Here is a 6,835-nt window from a genome sequence, read left to right as displayed (position 1 = left end):
AGTCACTTTGTTGAATGAAGAATTTCATGTTTTAGAGATCTATAGTAACATTAAAGAAATAAATTACAGAAGAAAAAAAAAGTGCTGCCATAAATTTGAAGGATATTCCAATGAGCAAAGAAGTTATTATTTTACAAGGGTGGAGAATTTTAAATGAGGGAGTAGAATTGAATGTAGTTGAGTAGAATGGGAATGAGCATTCAATTTGTAGAGGTAAGGTCTTTGTATATCACTCAAGTCCACCTTGCCTACTATATGATGTCAATAGTGAGACCCACATAACTAATTCAATCATAGAGAATATTGTTAAATTTATCCTCAAATTAGAGAGAGAACAAATCTAAGTAGAAAATAAAACATTTAACTATGTAAGTATATGCCTGCTCTCTCACCAAATACAGAGCAATCAAACATTCAAATAACAATAATCAAACACTCCCAAAAGGATTCCTTCATCTATATAAGCTTAACAAAAATTGGCCAACTTGCAAACACCAACTTGACAAAAAATATGAAATGTACTCCAAAAAAATGATAATACTGGAGTCTGACAGTCAAACTACAATTGTTAAAACTCAAAAAAAGTTGGTAGAGTGTGACAATCAATGTTGAGCTATCATGTCAAAGTAATCAAGTTCTAATGGTAAAATTAAATCTTAAGAGTTTTATAATATGCTCTATCTAGAGATCATCTTCAAACCTCAATCATATAAAGTTCACTTTTTCCACTTTAGTCATTCTAAAGAACCCTTTGATTCTTGCGCTCTCAAGAAAAAAAACTATCAAATGCTTGTAGCATTGTATCTTCATTGAGGTTAGGAATGGCTTTGAGAGCGTCATACACTTTATCATTAACTAAATCAATATGTCCTTCATCCATGGCTATATTTTGTGTACTTTTAAGACCCTCATGTAACTTATTGATGGCTTCACATATGACATCCATCGAACCAGCCATGTTGGCCTTCTTTCTTCTTTGACATTCTTGAACATGATGGTGGCACTCTCTCTTTGCTAGTTTCACTAGATTGATTGGAAGGGTTCATGTTCTCATCCAAATTAGTAGGAGTTTCAATCGGCAAAGAAAAATATCCATCATTATCTAGATCAAGGGCCTCATCCATAAGGTTCCCTTCTTCAATCTCATGTGTTGTTGCAGTTGTTGTACCTTTAGCTACATCATTTCCCACAACAAAGGCCAGCTCATTGAAGTATTGTAATGGATGCTTCTTATACACCTTGGCACCTTTGAAATATTTTGGTTGTATGTGGGCATCATGAATGAATTATTTTATTATATTTTAGTTATGACTTAATAATATAGATTATACTTAATCAAAATAATTTAAAGATCATATTGCCTTCAATAGTTCATCCCACACCCTCTCATCAGCATCCATACATTGAGTGGTCTCATTCCACACGAACCCACTCATATTTTTCAATTCTTTCATAATCCTATAACCAATCTTCCATGTTTTGAGCTTGTTTTTAAAATTATCCTTAGACAGATTTAGTTTCAAATCAGAATTGATATTATTTTCAATTGCTATTGATGCCTCTTTTTAGAATCCCCTCTCTCCTTTTTGACCCATCTGGACTTGCTCTACAAGAAGGTCAAGGAACGTATGTTCCATTTCTCTTGTCCAAATTACCTTCTTTGAAGAAGAAGCTGATTGGGTTGTCTGAATTCCACTATCCATTATTCAAAAAATTTGAAACTCATAACAATCAATCAACAACTTCAAATACTTTCAGCCTATATATGACCAAAATAAAAACAATAAATTAAATTTATTATATATCAACTAGTTAGCAATAGAATTTTAAACTTTCTTCAACACACTCTAAGAATTAGAGGATTAAAACATATAATTCTATACTAGCAACCTCATTCAATAATGGGACAAAGGTAATAGTAATATTAATTTTCCTGCTCAAGTCTGCCAACAAATAATATGCAATAATATTTTCAAAGTTAAAGGCATTTTTAAGACCCCTTTCTGGTTCTTCGCCACTAATGCCAAGGTTAAAGGTGCCAACTTCTTGGTCCAGAGGTAAAATAAAATTAATTCAACACTATATTTAAAAACTTTTAGCTAGTTAAGCATGATGCAAACATACACCACCATTTCTAGAACTTGCAAAAGTATAAAGTAAATGAACACTTTTACATGTATTCAACATTTGGTAGCAGTTCCAGAACTATTGTCAATTTTTGAAGTGGGTGTGGAAACCTTTACAAGCTTTAATATGAGAAGAATAAACTATTCACAAAGCCTAATAAACAATGATTTCAAGTAGATACGATGACCTCTCATGAAAACCTTAAATTCAAGTTATCAAACAAAAACATCATGCATTTATGAATAGAATGTTTCAATATGAAATGATAGATATGGAAGTATTTGTCATTATAACAACATTCCCATATTTCACATACAATAGTAGCTAGTATTTTAGGTTATAAAAACATTCCATTATTTCACATACAACAACAACCAATATTTCATATTATAACAACATTCCAGTATTTCACATACAACAATAGCCAATATTTCACATACAATAGTAGCCAATATTTCACATTATAGCAATATTCCTCCTTTTGAAACAACAACCAATATTACAACAATAGCCAATATTTGTTCACACAGCAACCGATATAACAACATCAGGCAGTATTTTTAGTATTGAAAGGATATTATAAAATGAAGCTAGAAAGATTATAGATTCATCTGATATAGAGATTGCATGTAATGATTCCAATTGAAACCAGAAACTATTCATAGCTATCCACAGTAAAATTCATAACATCATAAAATGTTCATTTCATTTCAATCATCCAAAAAATGTTCACACTAAACAAAAGAGGAAACTACATCCAGGAAAACAAAGATTCACTCAAAGAAAACATATTTGGTTTTAAAAAGTATAAATTGTGACAAAAAAAACTCAAAACCATCACTGCATAGTGTAGGAATGAAGTGAAAAATTGCAAGAACTTTTATCAAATACATGAAGAACAATAGAGAAAACACATTTTAATGATCTACTTGAAAAGTGAAGCTAATACTTCATGGGATTGCAAGGATCAAACATAAATAGAACTTAACTTTTTTTATTTATACAATCAGAAAAAATTATAATAAGGACATATCAATGTCACAAATATCGTATCACTAGGAAGCTACAAATATATTGTTCATGTTGATTTTTTATTAAAACTAAGCAATGGATCTGTAGTCTTCTCACATCCTCCTAGCTATCTCATCTAAAAACTTTCCCCAATAATCCCTATCTCGTTGACTCATCCCATATGTCTCAAGTAATGGTACATTTATGCCATCACGATCATCATCCTCTTCTACAACTTTTTGAGATGGAACACCATCATCTATAGTTATAAAATTGTGTAATATGCAACATGCTAAAACAATTTTTGTTTGCATCATTATCAGATAAGATGTTGCATGCCTCGAGATAGGAAAACACTGCTTGAAAATCCCAAATGTGTGCTCCATTTTATTCCTAAGTGAGGAGTTTCAGTGGTTATATAAGTCATGTGCACTGTTTATTGGGTTTGTTCTTGAAAACTCCTTTAGGTGATAACATGTACATCGATAATGGGCAAGAAATGCAAGAACATTTGGATACCCATCATCAACTAAAAAAATTTCCTACAAAAAATGAATAGAAGTGAATATTGTTAGAATGTTGCCTCATTTTTGATAAACTTCACTATAAAATCATTTACAAGTAGATCTCACATACTTGGGGGAACTAGCAATGGATCTGCTCTAAAGAGAGCTGAAGCAAGAACACGACTATCCATAGAAAATCCTTCCCAAGTAGCAAGAATGTATTGAAACTTATAATTAAATGAACAAAAACCCATAACATTCTATGACAAGTGGCCTTTTCTATCATGATATTTAGCTTGTATCTCAACATTGAGAATAACCAGTATATGGGATCCATTGATTGCTCCAATAAAATCCTATGAGATTGAAATGTGTAGTAATATGAGTAAATGTGAATTAATATGATTAAATGTGAAGCAAGTATGTGCTATGAGATATACCTTGAAGTATAGATCAAAAGAATCCTTCCCATTAATCGCAATAGGAGTGTTTGGACCAATGGGTACAAGATAATCAATGTCAAGAGATAAGATAGCCCTTAGGACCTTATGAAAGTTTCAGCTAATTGTCTCTCCTAAGTGACCAAATTTGTGAGCAATCTTATGGTTCCTTATGTTGTAGCCAAGTGTATGGAGGAACATCACTAGTTCCTCTTCCAACCCTATGTTTACTATATCTCAAATGATTCCTTTTTGTCTTAGAATATCGGCTAGAGGAAAGAATGTCCCTCTAGTCAAGTGAATTTGGTCATGACAATCTGTCTGATTAGAATGGACAATTCACTTGTAAAATGGAATTGTGTTTCTTTGGTTCTTATGTCTTTCTCTTCTATCTTGTTGAACAGATATTGCTATAGATGTCACAAGGAAAGCAAGAACACAAATTACTCTGGTCTTCCTAACAATATCACCCAAGATTCTTTTATCTCTAATATAAGCCATCAGTAACCTAAAAGATAAGTCACAATTATACATGAGAATATAGTATTTGCCAACATGAGGGATTTTTAGAGAGTTTAGAAACTATGATCCAAACATTAATAATATATGAGTTCTTTCCAATATATAATCATCTTATCTAGACAGTATATGTTTTTTATCAAACTTTTCGTAATAGTCCCTAGAAAGATCTATTTTATGCATTTTAAATGGCCGGTAAGCTTAATTTCCAACTAAATGTTTAAATTTCAAACAAATTGATGGATACCAATCATAATTTTTTTACATTATTTGGCACACTATTTTCGAATAGTTAAAATAAAGGTAAATTTCCAATTCAAACTCAATCCAAGAATAGTTTATGTTGCACCTGCCAAGTAACAATGATCCAAGATCCTACCCAATATTATTTTATTTCAAAAATACACTTTCATTTTAGATTTAATGACCTTTGTAGAATTCTTGAAGGTTCAATTGGTTTTATTTTAGTGAATGAAGCAAGATCCTTTTTGCCACATCTATAGTTAGCTTACTATAACTAACTTATCCCCTAATTATTACTAAATAACTGAATGCTAACTGACTATATAGATGTCAATTTTATAATCAAAATGAAAATGAATTAAATGTCTTGCCCTAATTGGTCAGATCATCTACAAATCAAACATTCCTACACAAAAAACTTATGCACTTATGATTCATTATCTTTCATTACTGATCTATTTGAGGATATGCTTTTAGAAATATCAATTCTTCATTGTAATGGTTCCTACATGAGATTTCATAAAATATAACTATAAAAATCATGTCTAAAAATGTTTACCCCACTTGTGAAATATCACAACTACAACAAAAAAATACAAATGCAAGAAACAAAGGGCATATCATGTCTAAAAATGTTTCCCCCACTTGTGAAATATCACAACTACAATAGAAAACACAAACACAAGAAACAAAGGGCATCTTTTGCCCCATATTTATTAAGATTGTCATTGATACTCAAACTCACATCCACGTGTGATTAGCATGGAAGATGGTAAAAACATTATTGGCAATGCCACCAAAGATTGTTTCCTTAAGCATTCTTTGTGTACGTAACAAAATGTAATGCATAGTCCTAAGTTGTAGTCCTGAGTTCAAATACAACATATCCAATGCTCTCAATACTTCTTTTGGAAGGACATAGGACAAGACAATTTAGCATGTGTATCTAAACTTCAAAATCTAATTTACCATCCTAAAATTTATAAATTATCCTTATTATTTCAACATGCCATCCAATTTTTTGATGAAATGTCATACCTTAGAACCTCTCACCATGAAGCCTTGAATCTGTCATAAACATCATATGTCATTAATGAAGAAGCCAACTTGCAAAATATTGCAGATATTGCACAATTTAAATCTTAGCAAGCTTCATAAATTATTCAAGATGATCACCAAATTGAGTGTTAATAATTACTATTTTAGTATTGCGTAATATATTTTGATGGCCATGGAAAATCTACTTGAAGGATTCAAATTGGAAGCCATTATATGTAGACCATAAGGAATATGCCAGGATTAATGCAAGATTATTTAATAAAGGGGGAAGATTTTCAGGAAAGACTGATTCTATACATGAAAGGGCCCTACCTATATAGTGGTTGGTGGAGAGAAACCATTGATTGTGATGAAAGCTCGTAGATAATGCAATGGGTAAAAGCAAGTCCTCTACAGGAAGTGCCTAAAATTTAATGGGTATGGGCCATCGATCATGAAAATAGCTGATAAATAATTTAATGGGAAAAAGCAAGTCCTCTGCAGGAAACACCTAAAATTTAATGGTTATGAGCACATGCATTAGTTGAAAAGAGAAATAAGCACATATTTATTGGCAGACCTAAAAACTTCATGACCAAGATAAGATTGATAGCTTAGCATAGAGATAGGTCTTTGTAGTCTAATTTAATGATAGTAGAGTTGAATAACTAAAACTGAATAAGAGGTAAGGAGTCCAAAACATACAGGACCACACTGTTGTCAATGATGGATTGTGGTGGAGTGACTAAAAGTCTAAATCTAAAATTGCAATTACCTTGTTTATTGTCACTGAAAAATAATTCAAAAAAAATGACTATCTAATTCTTATGATATCTAAATAAATAGAAATAATGTACATAGCTGACTCTATATGTGAAAATTTAAAGAAAATATTAGCAATTAGACTCTTAAAAAAGGAAACACGTCCTATAGGTGGCATATCAACAAGTG

The sequence above is a fragment of the Cupressus sempervirens genome, chromosome 4 (assembly GCF_028749045.1).
Source record: "Cupressus sempervirens isolate cs-2001-9-10 chromosome 4, ASM2874904v1, whole genome shotgun sequence".
NCBI lineage: Eukaryota > Viridiplantae > Streptophyta > Pinopsida > Cupressales > Cupressaceae > Cupressus > Cupressus sempervirens.
This window is presented reverse-complemented; position numbering follows the sequence as displayed.